We start from the raw sequence: 18,534 nt of genomic DNA, 5'->3' as shown, positions 1-18,534 counted from the left end.
TCCTTGGCTGGGCCAAATGCCTGCACTCAACCCATGTCGGTCAGAAAGAAAAGTAAGATGGTGGTGATCAGGAGCTCCCAACCTAGTCTGGCAAATTAATACAAAAATCAACCTGGGGCTGGGCGCGGTGGCTCACGCCTATAATCCCAGCACTTTGGGAGGCCAAGGTGGGTGGATCACAAGGTCAAGAGATCGAGACCATCCTGGTCAACAAGGTGAAACCCCGTCTCTACTAAAAATACAAAAATTAGCTGGGCATGGTGGTGCGCGCCTGTAGTCCAAGCTACACGGGAGGCTGAGGCAGGAGAATTGCTTGAACCCAGAAGGCAGAGGTTGCGGTGAGCTGAGATCGCGCCATTGCACTCCAGTCTGGGTAACAACAGCGAAACTCCATCTCCAAAAAAAAAAAAAAAAAAATCAACCTGAAAAATTAGAAACCCGACAGGAGTCAACCAAGAAAACCACCCACTATCTCTTCTAAGAAATTTAACTCATAAACATATTTAGTTAGGTTCAAGTTGAATGATGAAGAATCATTAAGAAAAAGGAAAAAAATATATTACAAAACGTATTTAGTTTGGGAGAGAGTAGGCAACTCTTGTGAAGGGGTAGGAGGCTCAGAAAGAAGTGGCGAGAGATGAAATGGGGAGTTAAGCTGAATCACGTTGAAAGGCTGGCCAGGATGGCTGACTCCAGAAGTCAGGGAAGGCTAAAAGAGTGAAAATAAGTTTAAAAGGGCCATGCTTGGGAAGCCCTTGGGGGTCCTGGAAGAGCCCAGCTATGTTGGCATGGTGCTGTGGGTCAGTTCTGTTGGCAGCCTACACTGAGCACCTGGGGGCAGGGGTCAAGAGGTAACAGCGAGCTGGGAATGCCCCTGAAAGGCCTGGAGCACAGTCTGGCCGGATTCCTCTTGGCATCCAAAGGACCTCAGGGCAGTGTTCAGCTGAGGCCACAAGAAAGCCTTTTCTGCTCTCTGCTCTCCATCATATGGGCCCCTAAGAGCAGGGGTTCCCCAACCTGAGATCTGTAAGCATTCTGCAATAAATGACAGCTTCACAGTCCATTGAGTTGGGGAGTTGCTACATGTGCTGTCCTTTCTATAGAGATTGCAAGGATCGAGTTAAAAGCTCTGAAAAGTTCTGCAGACAAAAACCCTTGCAAGTCTGTAAATCATTTAGAATTGCTGGAGGTAGCAGACAATGGCAGGATTCCACTCAGATAGCACCAGATCTCTAATTCCTGTTTCTGCCCCACCCCTGGTTTCTGGGTGCTTTCACAAAAGTGCTCTGGAATTTACTTACCCTAGGGACAACCCTCCACTAGTGACCAATATGTCATCCTAGGTGGGGCAGCTCTGAGACATCATTCAGAGCTGAGAGTTTCCCTGTGGGACCAGCCTAACCCTGTCCTCTATGGGACATTGCCCAGGATCAGTTCTTCCTTTGCACACGAGTCCTCAGCTCAGGATCAGCCTCTGGGGAACAAGACCTAAAACACCTGCTTTCTCCAATGTTCAGGCTGTTTGTGTCTGAAACGTCTTTCAGTTTTATTTAGATCTAGTATTCTTTGGCACATACTTTGAAAAACTCCTCCTTGGAGAAAAACCTCATCCCCTGAATTGATTTTCTGGAGAGGAAGAGCCTGGGAGCGGGGAAAGCCTCCTGTGGAGCCTATCGCTGGCTCAGCTCTCTCTCTGGAGCCTGTCAGTGCTGTCCTCAAACACTCTCAGGGTTTCTGCAAGAGGCCTGCTATGCTCTGAGTATGGCTTGTCCCCAACAAAACTCACAATGAGGCCTGGTCCCCAATGTGACGGTGTTGAGAGGTGGTGGGACCTTTAAGAGGCTTTGGGTCATGAGAAGTACGTTTGCATGAAGGGAATGTACTCTCTCTGGAGGGACTGAATTAGTTACTGCCAGAGTGGATTGTTTTAAAGCAAGGCTGCCTCTTGTATTTGCTCTCTTTTGCACACCACTTCCCCTCGGCTTCCCGGCTGTGTTACGACATAGCACAAGGTCCTCACCAAAAGCCAATCAGATGCTGGCACCATGCTTCTTGAGGTTCCCAGACTCCAGAATCATGAGCTAAATAAAACTATTTTCTTTATAAATCATCCATTCTCAGGTATTGTTATAGCAACACGAAACAGACTCTGACAGGGCTGAAAAGAGATGTCCTTTGTCAGTGCCCAGCTTGCATTGGGATTTCAGGAGCACGCCTTTGGGAATTCAGTCAATTTGGTGACTGGATTTTTCAGGAAAGCATAATTTATCTTCACCACAGTGCATGTTTGTTTTTGGAGAACATGGTCACAGCCCCCTTTCCTACTGTCTTGAATCCACTTCTGGGCATTATGAGACTTGCCTGGATCAGAAAATCACAAATTCAAATGCCTGCATTGGCCAGACAAGTAATGCAAATGAGTGAATCAGACCCGGTGTAAAGCAATTGGGAGTGATGGGGACTGGGACAAAATGGGAAGCACCTGATCCATCTAAGGGGGCAGCCGCCAGCAGCCCCAAGCCAATTGTCACTAGGCAGGGATTAAACACAGGTGCTAGGATTTTTTTTTAATAAGAGAAGCCAGAGATACAGATTTTATTTGAAATATCTTGGCTTTCTAAGATTGGCAAATAGTTCTTAAAGTTTTTTAACTGTGCAACCAAGCAGTATAGATTCACCAGCTTGATGAGAGATGCCAGGTTGTGATCTTGGTCTTGGTGATCTACAGAAGGTCAAAAGTACAGTGAGAGGAGAGATTCACTCTTTTTTTTTTTTTTAATGGGTGGCAAGCTCACACTCCCTCACAGTGCTGTTCTCTCCCTTTGCACATGCTGGCCCATCTGCCTACTGTTTGCCTGGTTACCTCCTTTTCATCCTTTAGACTGGGGTCCACAAACTCTGATCTGTTAGGTCTGTGGCGTGTTAGGAACTGGGCTGCACAGCAGGAGGTGAACGGCAGGCCAGAGAGTGAAGCTTCCTCTATATTTACCGTCACTCCCCACCACCCATGTTACCACCTGAGCTCCACCTCCGGTCAGATCAGTGGCCACATTGGATTCTCATAGGAGCGTGAACCCTATGGTGCACTGTGCTTACAGGGGATCTAGGTTGCACATTCCTTATAAGAATCTAATGCTTGATGATCTGTCACTGACTCCCAACACCCTATCACCCCCAGATGGGGCCATCTAGTTGCAAGAAAACAAACTCCAGGCTCCCACTGATGCTACATTGTAGTGAGCTGTACAATTATTTCATTATACATTGCAGTGTAATAATAATATAAAGTACACAATAAATGCAATCTGCTTGAATCATCCCAAAACCATTCCTCCCACCTTTGTCTGTGCAAAAATTTTCTTCCATGAACTGGTCCCTGGTGCCAAAAGGGTTGGGGACTACACTTTTGACCACAGCTATCTCCTGACTCCTCAGATGGGCTTAGCTTTCCACAAGCACTCCCACAGCCCCTGAGCCTCCCCTTTCGTAAGATTTATTCCATTTGTAATTACTTGTTCAAAGTCTCTCTTCTCTGCAATTCTGCAGGTTGCTTAAAGACCAGAACTGTGTCTGTCTTGTTCTCTGTTACATTCTCAGCACTGGGCCCGATGCTTGACCCAGAGCACCTGCTCAAAATGATGCTTTTCATGAATGAAAGAGTAGAATGCCCAAAAGGTTTCCCTAAGGTGAAAGGAATATTCTACACTCATCCCAGAGGATTCTACTGCCTCCTTGGAAACCTCCTCCAGGATGGTGTCAGGCACTCACCTGGATTGTTCCTGTTTTCCCAGGACCGACGCCCAAAGAGCACACCGCGCAAAGCAGAGCCACAGCTTAAGACTGTGTGCATTGTGCTTTGTGAACGGAATCCCCTAGAATGAAAGATGGCATTCTACAATCCTGGGGCCAAATATTCTATCTGTTTTAGTGAATAAAGATTTATTGAAACACAGCTATACTCATCCATTTGTGTATTGTCGATAGCTGCTTTCTTGTTAAAACAATAGAGTTGTATAAGTGAGGCAGATCTTGTGTGGGCTGAAAGCCCAAAATATTTACTGTCTGACCCAGTATGGCAAAAAGTTGCAGACCTCTGCCTTGGGAGTTGGGCAGTGCCCAACCTGCACAAGACATGTTGCAACCGCGGTGTTAAGTGTTCCTCAATCCAGATTCTGAGAACCATCAACTGCCTGGACCAGCCACTTCCCTGCAGGGTTTGTGGGTAGTGACACTTTGTCAGAAGCCCCAATACCATCAGCCCCCTCTCTTCCCGCCCATGAATGGAAGAGAAGCTGGGTAGAGAAGGGCAGTAACATTGTGGGCCCACTGCAGCGTGTGGGGCAGCAAACTCCTCTCTCCTTTGCATACCCACCTCTTAGAAGATCTTAGAAGATGGTGCATGTGGAGCATGTCAGAGAATGGTGATAGTCTCTTTGGCCCAAAGTTGTCAAACTCCAGCCCAGGAGCTCCTGGGTATGGAGAAAGGGACAAGAAGGATATGAGACAGTGACTCTAGGAGGGGTGGAGTTGCCTGTAGGCCCACCTAAGGGCCTAGCAAGGATACATCAGTCTTCCACAGGTCTGCAGATCCCAGTGAAGGTAGCTGGGCTTTTCCCACCAGGAGCGCCACTCTCTGAGCACAGGGACTTTGCCACTAATGTCTGCTGTGAAGTTGATGGCCCAGAGCAGAACCCGGGGGTGGGGGAAGAGGAACTTGAGCCAGAACCAGATTGTCTGTGTCTAGGCTCTATGCAGCAGGGAGATCCCCCGTGGGTTTTCCAAAGAACCAGCCATTTTTTGTTGTGGTTATTTAATCCCGAGTCCCACACCAACCCAAAACTTGGTAGCTTAACAAAACAACTCAGCATTCTGCTCATGAATATGCAGATAGGGAAGTTCTCAGCAAGACAGCTCCTCCCTGATCACTCAGTATCAGCTTGAGTGGCCCCAAGGCCAAGAGCTGGGCCCTCTCATTCACAACCCTGGTGGCGAGTGCTGGCCCTTCTGTGGGGACCTTGGCTGGAGCTGTTGCCTAAAATACCTACACATGGCCTTTCCATGCTTGGCATCTGCACAGCATGGTGACTGGTCCCAAAGGCAAAGATTCCAGGAGACAGAGCCAGGTGGAATTTGGATCACATTTTGTAACCTAAGTCAGAAGTCACACTGCATAACTTCTGCCACATTCTGTTTGTTACGAATGAATCAGCAAGCCTGGCTTATATTCAAGGAGAGGGAAACTGAAGAGTCTATGAGTCTGTTTTAAAAGCTCCACAAATATGCTTCACCAAGAATGAGCCTTTGGGAATTGCCCTACAGAGAGCCTGGCAATGATGATAAAGAAGAAGGAGACATGCACGTCAGCCCTGGGCTGCAGAAGAGAAGAGGAAGTCAGTTTTCTGTCTCTCTCCCCATCACCCGGGGGCTGGGGCTTAGCAGGGAGAACAACCTCTGGGGCCACTTGCCGTCCCTCCCTGGGAAAAAGTGGGCAAGTTTTCAATCAAATATGAGATTGGAGCTTTAAAATGAATAGAGCAGAGCCTTAAGATCCAAAGTAAGACCATGTTAATGATCAGCAGTGGTGGAAAGTTACAGAATGGGATTAAAAGTCAGTTAAGGAATCATTTACCATTTGGAGAAGCAGGGACAGATGATGGTGGATGTCCACACTGTGCTGTTCATAGCAGCAATTGCAAAAGCAGAAATTGCTCAGATTTATACCCCAATGTGGATAGGTTGAGACATCTCTCCAAATGGCTTCATTTCAAGGCCTTCATCAGTAGTCTGATCCTTCTGCAGTTTGCTTTTCAAGCCCTAAATTTGGGGAAAATTGGAAGAATTGGATAAACGATCTCTAGGGGTCCCTCCAGGACTCACAGTCCCTGATTATCTTGCTAACAAGGACTGGGCGCTGACAGCTTACGACGGAAATGGCCTCTAAGAATGTGTTGATTTAATTAAAGAATCTTTCAGTACAGAAATCATAGTAGTATCTGGAGAAATTAGCTCTGTTCTCTGATTTCACTGAAGTGGAAGTATTCACGTATGATCTTTCCCAGCCTCTCTTCTCTCCCTCTCCCTCCCCTTCTGTCTTCCTTCTTCCCTCAGGTCCTCCCTCAGCCTTTCTCAATCTCTGTCTCATACACACTCAGAGTGGTGACTTGAGGAGAGACTTTAAGAAGCTTCCAGCAGAGCACCGAGCTTCTGCCCTGTGTCTGTACTATTCAAGTCCATCTTACAGCCCCTGTCTTTCAAGGTTTGCTACTCAAAGTGTGGTCTGCGAACCACCAGCGTCACCTGGGAACCTATGGGAAATGCTGAATCTCAGGCCTGATCCTGGCCCCAGCAAATCAGAATCAACATCTTAACAGGAGCCAAATTCAAGTAAACATGAGAGTTTGAGAAGGGCTGTTTAAGGATCCCAATTCCTCACCTCTACTATTCTTCTTTGCCTTTCTCAAGACATCCTGAAGTACATGGTCCCCTGTGGTTGACTCCCCTGCATTTCCGACCCCTCTGGGTCCCTGACAACCCCTTTAGAGCTGGCTCTCCATCCATGCCTAGGCATAGCTCACCTTCAACCAATACCTGGCAAGAGTCAAGCCCCACTTCCAGCACTTGGATCTCAAATACTCCTGATCCAACTCTGGAGAAATGCTGGGTGGAAATCCTTATGGGAAATGGCTTCTATTCAGGTGGCATGCTGTGGAACACCGTTGACATTTCTTTTGAATCCAGTCTGATTCTGGGACACCTATAGGAAGGTTTCCTAACACCCTGCAGTCATTTTCATCTCCCTGTGTACTTCGGGCTTTAGCTGATGTCAAAAGACCTGTCTCATTGTAAATCTCAGAAGCATTTCTGTGACAAGGTCGCTTGCCTATAGCTATTTGTTTACAAGCTAAGTGAGCATTGGGAAGGTACCCTAACCACCCTTTAGTGCCCTGGAAATGTCACACCATTGTGTCTGGCTATTGTACAGAGTTTTTTGTTCCTTTCTCTCTTTGCTTTGAGGACATAAATACCAATGGGGCGGGGGAATGGTTATAATTTTAGACACCCACAATTTTATACAGTTGGGAGGGTGAAATGCTTTCATCCAACTGGAAGAAATACCCCAAACCCTTCCAGGCATTTTCCATTTTAAACAAATTTCAGCTTAGTGAAGTGACATCCATCTACAGGTGGACTCAATTCACTTTTAGGGCCATTACTGAAAATGAATTGATGCCCATTGGGTCCCTGAGATGGCCCACTTTAAAAGCAGGGTTTCCAGCACCCATGAACTCTAAACCTTAGTCAAATAACCACAATGGGCATTTTTGAAATGCCTGCTTGACATTTGCTAAACCTGGTAGTGACTTTTAATTATTCTAAGTTTGGGTTCCCATGAAGAGCCTGAGCCTGCAGCCCCCTTGGATGCAGGGGATTTACTTGAGGGGTGATTCTAGGAAGCAGCAGTGTGGAGTGAGTGACTGTCTGGTTCATATAAGGAGGTTTCTCAAAATTGCTGCTCCAGGCCCCAGAGCCAGCTGCAGTGGGTCCTTGGAGAAGCAATGTCTCTGAGCCCTGATTGACTGCTTCTAAGCCTAGTTGGTAAAAGGTTGCACTCGGGGGCATTAACTCCTCTGCTGTCCTGGCCTGAGCTTTCTGCACTGGCCAAGCAGGCTTCCTCAGCACAGAAAGCCCTAGAGCAAAATACAGAAAGCTGTTTCCAGGCAAAGCAGGTGAGTCTGAGTTCAGCCAGAACTGCTCACCTCAGGGACATCCAGGGGCTACTGCCACACCTCTCAATACCTTTACAGGATAGGTCTTCTTATTTCTATCCCCATCTTCAAGCTAAGGAGACTGAGGCTCAGACAGGTGAATAGTCTGTCCAGCGAGGAGGCAGGGGCAGGAGTCTTAGCACAGGCTGTCCAGCTCCACAGCTCTCTTTGGAACCTGCCACCCTGTGGGGCAAAGGACTGGAGGGAGATCAGCCATTCTGGTGTGCCCAGGAATGTGCAAGTTTTAGCACTGAAAGTTCCAGATCCCAGGAATCCCTTAGTCCCAGGCAGAATGAGATGCTTGGCAACCCTCGCAGGTCCCTCTGCCTCTTCAGCTCCTGGCTCTCCCAACAGGCTCCCTTGTGAGCAGCAACAGACGTGTGGCTTCAAGATGGCCTTTCTTCTCTTCTCTTGCTCCACTCTGCATTCTGGTAAGGCTGTTTCTAAGTAAGACCCAGATAAAACTGGCTTTCGAGTGGTGGTTTCCCCTGAGTAAACCTTTTATGTAGAAGGTGGGAGACAAGAAAGTTTTTCTTTCTTACTTCCTTTAATGAAGCCCTTTTATTCTACTGGTGGAGGGTGGGTTGTGCGGTGATGACTGTAATTGAAATTTGGTTGATTTCTTTGCTAAGCATTTGTGATCATTTTATTGTTTTATAGGGGTTTTTCTTTAAATGTGAAAGAACATGTGTGTGCCTGTGCATGTGTGTGTGTGTGCCTGTATATGTGTGTGTGTGTGTGTGTGTGTGGAATGCACACAGGCAAATACATAGTAAATCTATGTATATTAGTTTTCTGGGGCTTTCCTAACAAAGTACTACAAACTGGGTGACTTACGCAACTACAAGTTCTTCTCTCACAGTTCTGGCGGTTGCGAGTCTGTGACAAAGTGTGTACACGGTTGGTCCGTCTGAGGTCTGTAAGGGAAGGATTTACTTGCAGCCTCTCTCCTTGGCTTGTAGATGGATGTCTTCACGTTGTCTTCCTTTGCGCATGTCTCTGTGTTCAAATTTCCCCTTTTTATAGGAACCCCAGTCATATTGGATTAGGGCGCACGTTAACAACCTCGTGTTGACTTGATTACCTCTATAAAGATTCTGTTTGCAAAAACAGTCACATTCTGAGATACTGGAGGCTAGGATTTTGACATATGAATTTGGGGATACACCATTGAACCCAAAACACTGTGTCACCCCTGTGTGGGGGTGATGAAAATGCCCAGCCCACAGTGTTGTCATGAGGAGTAAGATGCAGCCTAATTCAGTGCCCCTCAGTCTAGCACCATAGTAGGCATTTGGTCAATATTTGTCAAATGAATGAAACGTATGAATTCACGTTACAGAATTGAAGTGATGATAACTAATAGCTAATGGTTTAAACAGATAAAGGAAATACGAGTGGTAGGTGCTACCCCAGCTGGGGAGGACAAAGTGCTGTGATTCGATCTGTTTAGGATGGTTCTTTGGGAATCCCTTCCCCCAACATTGCGGGTCCCACTGGAGCTGACCTGAAGTGCCCTGTCTTCTCCATGCAAGGTTAGAACTATGACCCAGAGTGGCCAGTGACAGAGAATTGTATCCTCTCTGGCCAAAGTGATGTGTTTAGTGATGGGCAGGGGAGCCACAGGGCAAATGATTCCTCCTTAGAACTAGCATTTGTGTGAGGGAGAGAGGGTCCTGTTTTCTACTGGGTTTGTGAAACTGGAATTAGGTGCAGATGGCAGTCACTGTCTCAAGCTGCATAGGTGGGCATATGGAAAAGGACAGAGCTAAGATGTAGGGAAATGTACAGAGAAGGAGAGAGCAAACTTAGGAATCTGACAAGATTGGCTGAGACCCTGGATCCAGCTATACCTGAAGTGAGATCCACTCTTGAATGTCAGCTACGCAAGTCAGTAAGTTCCTGTTGGGCATGGGCACTTGAAGATGCAGGATTTCTGTCTAAAAATGGATATGAGCAAAGTAACTAGGAGCCCAGAGGGAAGTCCCACTGACCAGGGGAATCAGCTTAGGTTTTCTGAAGGACGTGATATGTGGACTGTCTCAAAGATAAATCAGTTCTCACTCAGCAAAGGAGTCCAGGGCATTTAGCGTGAGGTGAGTGTGCGGATGCAGTGTTAAGGGAAAGGGCAGGGTTTGCTCAGGGCTGGTGAGGAGCTGGCTGTGGTTGGAGCTGGGCCATGTTATTGGGAATGGGGCTATGGCTGGAAAAGTCAGAGATCACAGAGGGCTGACTGCTGCCCCTAAAAGCTGCCGTTCATCCATCAGACTCCTCTCAGCTTTCTTCTCCCCCTTGGGGCTCATGACCTTGGGGAAAAGGCATGAGAATGGGAGGAGCTGTTTGAAAACAGAAGCAACTCAGTCTCCAGTCTGTAGAATGGGGGGTACCCATTTCCCCCACATTCCTCGCAAGTCTTAGTGCCCAACCTAAAGAAGATAAATGAATGGGAGAAGCCAGTTCACGGGGAGGCAGAGGACCCCTCTCTGCTCAGGGCCCATGTTTCCCAGGTCAGAAAACTGTCTGACATGTACAGGTGGGCAAAGGCCCCAAAAGGAGACTCACCACCTCGTGGAGACCTCAAATGCTCTATCACCATTTCCTTGTTAACGGAAAAGATGGGAACATGGAAGAGAAGTCAGGTGGGTATGGTAGACAGAATGACGTTGCCCCAAAGATGTTCACATCCTTTCCCTGGGACTTGTGAATATATTTCCTTCCATGGCAAAAGGGACTTTGCAGATGTGACTAAGTTAAGGGTGTTGAGGTGGGGAGAGGAGCCTGGATTATTGCAGTAGACTCAGTGCAGTCACTGCTATCTTATCCAATGGAGGCAGTAGGGCCAGAGTTAGACAAGGGGATACTATGAGGCTGGAGTGATGTAATTGTTGGAAGGAATGTGGGCATGCCCTTAAAGCTGGAAAAGACAAGGAATGGATTCTCTCCCAGAGCCTCCAGAAGGGATGCAGCCTGGTCATACCTTAATTTTAGCCCATAAGAACCATGTGTGGACTTCCGAACTACAGCACTGTAAGATACAAATTGGTATTAAGTCACTAAGTTTGTAATAATGTGTTACAGCCAAAAAGGGAAACTGACATCATAGAGAAGCAATAACGATCATCACTATGAGACAGTAGAATGAAAGTTAAGTGCATGCATTTCAGGACCAACTTAACCTGGATTTACAAACCGGCTCAGACACCTTCTAGTTTGAAAAGTTGCTCAAGATCTCTGGCCCTCAGTTTCTCCCACTGTAACCTGCATGCAGTAATACCCACCTCTTACCATAGCTGGAAAAAAATCAAATAAGATGATGTACATAATAATAAGCATACCCATACATGGTAGGTGTTTAAGAAATGTTAGCCATTTTCCTTTTTATTATTTTTATTATGATATACATGAACAAATTTAATATGGTGGCTAGCTCTCAATGTAAAAAAAAAAAAACATTTTTTTCTACTTTTAGATGTTTATCCTCCAAATCCTTTTCCCAAGGGTGTTTTGGGATGTTATTTGTCACATAAAACAAGAGAACTATGAAGGAGGTTTTATGTACACTTTTAATAACAAATTTTACATTTATATGGTATTTCATGGGCTATGCCGAAACACATAAACTGATACGGAAAACGGAAGCAAAGACAAGCAGAGTTAAGTGAAACACAACGAGACCACACCTTATTTTTGTAACAGCTGGCTCTAAAACATTCCAGTTGACTGGGTAGAAGTAACTGGTTGTTTCAAAGTATACTGCTTGTATTTTGATGAAAGAACAAAGACTATCTTCCATCTGGGGACACATTCCCATTTTACAGCTCAGGGAACTGAGTTTTTGAGGGACCCTGTCCTGTGTCCCGGAGTTGAACATATTAGAATACACCCAGGTTTTTGTCCTTAGCCTCTCTTCTTTCCTTTCCTCCCCTCCCTTTCTTCCATCGATATTCTCCATAGGTGATCTCACCCAGTTCTGTGGCTTTCCATATCATCCATGTGCTCAGGAATCCAAAAATACATATACCTCCAGCCCTGGATCTGCCCTTGCACACCAGACTCCTCTACCAACTGTGTGCCTGATGTCTCCACTCAGATACTTGCTAGGCACTGCTAACTCCACCAGAGATGAACTTCTGATTTCTCTGTTCCTCAGTGTGCTCCTCTCCCAGCCAGCTCACCCTCAATGGATGGTCTGGCATCCCTGTCTAAAATTCAGGGACTTTCCTGACCATGCTTCATTTGATCATACCCACATCCAAATTACCAACAAGTTCTGTTGACTCCATAACCACAGCATGGCTCAAGCTCAACCCCTTCTCAGCGCTGCTATTGCTACCACTTTTATCACTTCTCCCTGGGAGCACAGTACTGGGCTCCTGGATGTTCTTCCTGCCTTATGCCTGCCTGGCTGTTTCTGGTGCTGCAGAGTAGCCGAGGTGAACTTTTAAAGACACACATTGGATCTCAACATTCTCATACATAAAACTCCATAATGGCTTCCCATCATCCAATAAAAGTAAACTTTTTATCATGGCCTATAGGGCCTCTATGAGCATGTCCTCATAGGGCATATAAAGAACACGTTCTGACTGAGGGGATATGGAAGAGGTGAAGCAGAAACTGTTCATAGCAACCTAATATCCGCTCTATGCTTTTCTTTAGTAACAGCAGCCCTGATTTTCACTGGGCTCATGACTGGAATAAACACTAAATTTCTTACCCTCCCTTGCCACCGGGTGTGGTCATGCAGCTGTTATAGCCAACACAATGTGAAGGTTTGTGTGTACGATTCTGGGAAGTGTCCTTTCAAAAAGGGGGCATGATCTTCTTCAGCCCGTTTTTTCATTCCTACTAACTGCAATGCAAATGTAATGGCCAGAGCTCTAGCAGCCATTCTGATACATAGCGTGACCTTGGCACAGAAGCCTCACAGTAGAACACAAGAATGAAGAAGGCTGGGTCTCTGGTGATGTGGAAGCACGCCACGCCAGCCCTGCATTTCTAACCTCCACACTCCTTACACTTTTATTTTGAGTGTGTCATTTAGAGCAGAAACTATCGAAAACTCCTGCAGAGGAGGGGTGTGGCAAGAATAGAAGCAGGAGTAAGAATATGGGGGTGTCTGCAGCTCTCCAGCAGTAGGCCTGAGTGGGGTGGTAGAGACAGAGAGATGTAGAAGAAATGGAGAAAGGTATGGCATATAGAAACCTTGATAATAAATTAGAAATAGAGCGTGAGTTGTGAATGAGAAATGTCAAGGTGCCTCCCAGTTTTTTTGGCTCAAGCAACCACATGGTTGCAAGTGCAGTGACTGAGTTAGGGAACCAGGAAGCACACACAATTAACATTTCTGCAAAAGAGCTGCGTAATGCTGTTTAAGTCTGGCATTTTTTCATCTGAATCAGTGTATTTATGTCTCAAATTTGCAGCGAAATGACCCACTCTTTAAATCAATGCGTAGGATACTGCTATTGTATAAATTTCAATGCTTTGTAAAATATCCCTGTAATTTCCATTTCTCATGAAGAGAAATGCTCTCGTTAGAGTCTATTTTTTTTAGGGGCTGATTTCTCAGGTAACAGTTTTATTCTCCCTTTGAGCTCCAGGTCAGTACAATCTAAGACACACACATACCAGCCCTGATGAATAAAAAGAACGCCATGAAAGATAAACTCCCAGGCCCTTCTCCACAGGCCCGACTAACATTGGATTTATGATTTGGAGGGGGCAAAGCAGTTCTAAAATGTGCTTGGAACTTTAACTCATTTGGCCTTCCCTCTTATTTGGGTTGGCAGAGTCACTCATCTTCTTTATAAAAGCTTGGCACATTGAGGATGGTATTTTATATTTTTTATGTTAAGCTGGAATTTCCGGATTGGGTTCTGCAGCATATGGCTCTGTTTTTATTAGGTTCTGGTGGGCTTACAAAGGAATTTTCTCTCTTTTGTTTACTTCACGCTAGAGTTTAGGATCTGTTCACTGTGGAGGAGGAGGTAAAGAATTGGCAGGGGAGAGACTGTCTGTCCAGACACAAGTGTATCCAGCACAAGTTACATTTTGGTTCCAACTCTGGCAACTTGGTTATTCTCAGATTCAAGGCCAGAATCACAAGCACAAGTTAAATAAGCTGCACGGATGTCCCTACTTTCCCAACATAGAACATGTTGGCTACATAGTAAACTGTTACCCTAAGCCTCTAGCTGTGGACCTAGTAGATGTGGATAGGGGTCCCTGACTCTACTCCACAGTAGAATTGTTCGTCAGTCAGTTTCATAAAGACATCAAAAATAGTTGACTGGCTTAGAAGGTGAGTACTGTGCCAGCCTCTGCATGGTCCCCAGTACTCCCCACCTCCTGATACTAACATTTGTATGGAGTCCTCTTCCAGTTGGAATAGGGCTGACTTGTGTAAACAATTGGATTCTGCAGAAATGAATAATGTGACTTCAGAAGCTAGATCTCAAAAGACAGCTTTCATCCTCCTGCTCTTGCTGGATCACTCACTCAGGCCACCATCTGCCACGTCAGGAGGACACTCAAGCAGTCCTTTAGGGAGGCCCATGTGGTGAGAAACTGAGGCCTTCTGCCAACAGCCATGTGAGAACACCATCTTGAAAGCAGACCTTCCAGCCTTCAGGTGACTGCAGCCCTGCTGATATCTCCTCTCTAATTTCATAAGAGCCCTCACGCTAGAACCTCCCTACAAAGCTTTTCCCAAATGCCTGACCCACAAAAACTGTGAGATAATAAGTGCTTATGGTTTTAAACCACCATGTTTTGGAACAATATTTTATACAGCAATAGATAACTAATACAGGTGTAGTTCTAAAAAACATGATGTACAACTGAAGGATCTTGTTCTATTTAATCTCAAAACAAGGTAGCAAAATAAAAACAAAATCTGAAGTTTTCCCCCTTTTACAAATCTTTTTAAATTTTTCAGTCACTGTCATTTTAATGGACGTGTGATTATTTGACATTTGTGGTTATTCATCATCAATTCCCTTTACCTCATAGTAGCCCAGTTTCTTATTAGGAGCTTGACTCTGCCCTTTTGCACAAAGGCTGGTTAAGACATTTTAGTATGGGTTCCCCTAAAGCAGATCTTGGGACAGGGATTTAGGTGCAAATGGTTTATTTGGGAGAAGGTGTCATGAAGCACTGAGAATTACAATGTGAAATGGAGGAAGCCAATATCCCTATTGGCATTAATGCACAGATTACTGCCGTGGGTAACTTGACTCAGTTGCACTGAGAGACTGTGTGGAACACACTTGAGAACCTTTTCTTGAGAGTCAAGGAAGCTGGGCTATTGATCTTCCAATTCCTGGCCCTCGTGGTCTGAGGGTAGCCCACTGGCCACAAAAATGAGCAACGTATGTAGAGGCTTAGAGGCAACTTCTGGAGGAGGCCGAGGAAATACATGTGGGTACTGACAGCATCTTCTACAGAGGGCAATTCTTGGTTACCACTTTGAACTGGGAAAGCCAGATGCCCCACTCTCCACTCTAGTTGGTGAAAGGAGTTCGGAAGAGGTGGAAGGGCACAGGTGAGTCACCCAGGAACTTTCTTTATACACTTTTTGCATCATGCTCAGTGCAAAAGGAGGGACTGGTTAGAAGCCTTTCATGGTGGAGTCTTGAGGCATTTGAATCAGACTCTTTCAGGTTCCAGAGAGGAGCCCTCTTCCCTGCTTCCTTGATGCTGTGAAGCCTCCTTAGTTCCTACCCATGTCAAACCTAGTCCCTAAAAATTGTGCAAGTCTCCCACAAATTTGACAGGACCTTAATATCGTTTCAATAAGTTTCTCTTGGCTTAGGTTACTCAGAGTTGGATTCTGTTACCTGCAACAAAGAAGCCTCACCAGACAATGGTTTGCATTGAAATTAACAGGAAAGTTCACGCTTTTCCAGCTCAGATCCCAGTGGGATGGGGTAGATTTAAGAACTTGCTAAATGGAGTCTAAAGGTCATCTGTATGTGCAAGATATTCAAGAAGGTTTTGAAAAGGAAATGTGAGGCCACAAAGATCTATGACTACACTAAGTGGGGACTATGTTTTATAGAACCACCAGTTTAAAGATAAAGGGTCTCTGGCTGGTCTAATTTGGCAGACAAAAATTTCATTCCCTAGTGCACATAGCCTCTCACTCTGCTGGACTGAGCTGAGATCCTGTCTATAAAAGCTTGCTCTCGATTTCAAAGGTCAGCACTCACAACGTGTGCATCTGCCACCCTCTTATTGAAGACCAAAGCGTGGCTGGGAGTGATTTGATATTTAAGCATGACCTGCCTGTCTAGACCTTTTTCATTCTCTCTCTCTCTTGCTCCCACCCTCCCACTCACACTCCACCACTTACAGACCGACCTCACAGATTCAAAACTTTTTTTAGCCTCTCAGAAAAAGATGAAGAAAGGCTGCTTGGGGTGAGTACTTCTGAAAATTGTCAGCAATAATGCTGATCATTTTTATCTGGAGAAGACCAGATACTAATCTGTTTGTGTCATTATTTGGTGCTGGGAGGAGAAAACAAGTTTCTAAAAATATGTCAGTGATCTGCCAAGTTTTGCGGAAATGGAGGTTTTATGATCATCACAGCAGCATGGCATAGTGGTTAAAATCAGTTTGCAGTCAAACAGCCAGTGTAGGGGGCCAGTAGGGATTCAGTTCCTGGTTTGTTATTTTCTAGCTCTGTAACTGTAATTTCTTTAAGCTTCAGATTCATCTTCCATAAGGTGGACTAGTAACAGTCACTTCATGGAATTCTTGAGGGGGTTAAACGACACTGTGCTTGCAGGGCTTACAGCAAATATTTAATAAAGTTCATTGTTACTAACATTAGTGGGGTTGCAGCAGGAAGCAAATGACAGACAAATTGGGGAACTTGGGGGAATCTTAATAAAGAGATCATTTACTAAGTGTGAGAAGGCTTTAAGGACAGTAAGAGGGACCACTCCACCCAAATACTGGAAGACTGGTATTTCCTACGACTTTAGCAAACGATTTTTAAATGCCCACTGTGCTTCCCCAATTTTTAAAGTTTAGACTGAAGTATTTGCTGGAAACTGGAAATTCTGACTCTTGGTTCTCAGCGTTTTGGAAATGGCAGGAACCCTCAACTTTGCCTAGACATAGATATGTTCCCCCTCAGGGCTTTTTGTAGCTGAGATAACCCCTGCTGGGCTGATACCAAAGGTGGACTCCCTACCAGGGGGGCAGTTTGGGGACCCCTTTCTTGAAGGGAGATCTGGAAGGAACATCACCACCTTCTCCTCAATGCCTTTAGAGGGGAAGACAGGATTTTATACCCACTTTACAGACGGGGAAACTGACATTTAAGAAGCTGAATGATCTTGCTCAAGATCATGCCGCTACAAATCCACAAGCCAATATCCAATCCAAAGCTTTCAGCATGCAAGTTTTCATTTATAAATCTTAGATTTTAGAAAGGAAATTTAGTGCATATATCACATATGTCACTACACCTCTGTGTTAGTTTCTATTACTGCCGTTCAAATTACCACCAACTTAATGACTTAACACAGATTTATTCTCTTACAGTTCTGAAGGTCAGAAGGTCTCAACTCAAGGTCAGCAGGACTGTGTTCCTCCTGAAGGCCCCAGGGGAAGATCTGTTTCCTTGCCTTCTCCAGCTTCTGGAGGCTGCATGTGTCCCCTGGCTCACACTCCTCCCTCCATCTTCAAAGCCAGAAGCACAGCATCTTGAAACCTCCATTTCTCTGACCTCTGCCACTGTCCTCACATCTCCTGTGCATCTGAACTTTCTGTGTTTCTGACTCTGCATCCCCTCCAATAAGGACCTATGTGATTACGCTGGGGAAAGTGTGATCACTGGAGGAAGTAAGTCACCTCTGCATCTTCAAGGTCCTCAATTTAATCACATCTGTAAAGCTCCTGTTGCCATGGAAGGTAACACAGTCATAGATTCTAGGGATTATGACCCAGTTATCTAGTCTGTCTCCGGTAACCCCAGAGGTATCTGGGACAGCACCCAACAATCAGAATCATTAATATTTCTATAGCAAAATGTCTGAATTGTTTGTGCTAAATAATACACATCAGGAGTCACCAAACTACACCCTGTGGGCCAAATCCCACCTGTTTATGTAGATCGGGTTTTATGGAAACACAGCTGTGCCCACTTCTTATTGCTGCTTCCCTGCTACAAGAGTAGAGCTGAGTGCCTGTGACAGAGATCAGATGACCTGCAAAGCCAAAAATACTATCTGGGCCTTTATGGGGAAAAAAAATGCCAACCTTTGGTATAAATGATCTTTCTAAATAATTCAGATCAGTTTTGCCACCAAACGAGTATTCCGTAAACCTACAGAAAATCTTTTGGTTTTTAAAGTTGTTGAATTTTGGAAGCACAAACAATGGAACATAGGCCCCTGGTAGTGACAGAGCAGAGGACTCAACCCCACATTACTGCAGAGCCCATGCTCTTAATCTAAACAAGCTACAGCCCCATGTCCTGCGTATTTAAGAGTATGAGATGGACTCATTTTAGGGTCACAGGCACCCAAAAGCTTAGGGCAGTCTGTGGCCCTGGGCATCAGTCAGTTCGCATGGATGAGTAAGACGGCAGTCTGCAGGCCAACTCAGAACAGAGGCACATTCATCAGGCCGCACTTCAGCAACAATGCACCTGGAAGAGTTTAGCCAGGAGTGGACCCTCTTTTTTACATTTTTATCTATTATCAGAGACAGGGTCTTGCTCTGTCACCCAGGCTAGAAGTGCAGTGGCACA

The 18,534-nt window shown here is 45.5% G+C and overlaps 1 long non-coding RNA gene across 1 annotated transcript; it reads right to left on the bottom strand.

Moving 5' to 3' along the window:
- Positions 1-622: 622 nt before the first annotated feature.
- Positions 623-17,671, bottom strand: LOC118148008 (uncharacterized). The gene is made up of 3 exons (XR_004734749.3): positions 17,323-17,671; positions 5,630-5,814; positions 623-4,469 (listed from the first exon to the last, which is right to left on the bottom strand). It is a non-coding gene; the product is annotated as an uncharacterized LOC118148008 (long non-coding RNA).
- Between the last annotated feature and the right edge of the window lie 863 nt (positions 17,672-18,534).

This window comes from Callithrix jacchus, chromosome 15 (assembly GCF_049354715.1).
Source record: "Callithrix jacchus isolate 240 chromosome 15, calJac240_pri, whole genome shotgun sequence".
NCBI classification, from domain to species: Eukaryota; Metazoa; Chordata; class Mammalia; order Primates; family Cebidae; genus Callithrix; species Callithrix jacchus.
This window is presented reverse-complemented; position numbering and strand designations above follow the sequence as displayed.